We start from the raw sequence: 950 nt of genomic DNA, 5'->3' as shown, positions 1-950 counted from the left end.
TGTGTATACTTTCTAATTGAAATAGAATTCGGGCTTTTTATGAAAAGAAAGACAAAAATTTTTTTTTTTTTCCATTTGATCAAAGGGTTAATTAAGGTTCATGGAAATTTTTGTAGTACGCGTACTAGTGTAGGAAAATGGATTTGTTTTTTTTTTTTTTCTAAAAAAATTAATTTAAATTTTTTTGTTGTAATAAAGTAATTTAATGAACATTATCACGCATAAGACCCGAAGTCAAAACAAATTTCTACCAAAATGAATCTCTTTAGTAAATTAGAAAATTTGCAACATTTCATTTAGAGTCAAATTGAACATATTCTTACGTCTTACGAATAAAAAATTAGTAATATGAACAGAAACAAATAAACCTCAAATTTTCTTATTTTTTTGGCAAGACAAAAAAAGGTCAATAGGTTTTAATTAAGAATTTTTTAGGTTTTATTAAGACTTAGGTTTTATCTTAATCTTATTTGTTAATGCAATTGCTTTTGAAAAAGAATTTTTCTTATTTAACCACCGGTTGGTGGCTTGACATCTCATATTCAAATTATAGATTTCTAAAAAATTGGTTGATTATTTTTCTTTACTTTATTAAAAATGTGATATCGGCTTGCAAAAAGGTACAGAAGAAAAAAGGTCCGGAGGTCTGAAATATCCCAATAGTTTTAACAATCCGTTACATAGCCGAAATGAACTCACATATAAAATTTCATGAAAATCGGTTTAGCCGAACTTGAGATACACACGTACACACAAACCGACAAACAGACAGACAGGCAGACTAACAGAAAGACAAACTGATATCTCTCTAAAAATAGCTTATTTATGCTTCCTTACTATGAAGAAGTGCATTCATACCGAAAATTCGACATCCGAAATTTGATACCATCATATAATCTTCCTTATTGCATGCAATGCGGTCTGTAAAGAGCACAAGGACTAAGAAATTA

Source organism: Condylostylus longicornis, unplaced genomic scaffold, assembly GCF_029603195.1.
Source record: "Condylostylus longicornis isolate FDR11 unplaced genomic scaffold, ASM2960319v2 ptg000135l, whole genome shotgun sequence".
Lineage (NCBI taxonomy): Eukaryota > Metazoa > Arthropoda > Insecta > Diptera > Dolichopodidae > Condylostylus > Condylostylus longicornis.
Note: the sequence above shows the minus strand (reverse complement) of the source record.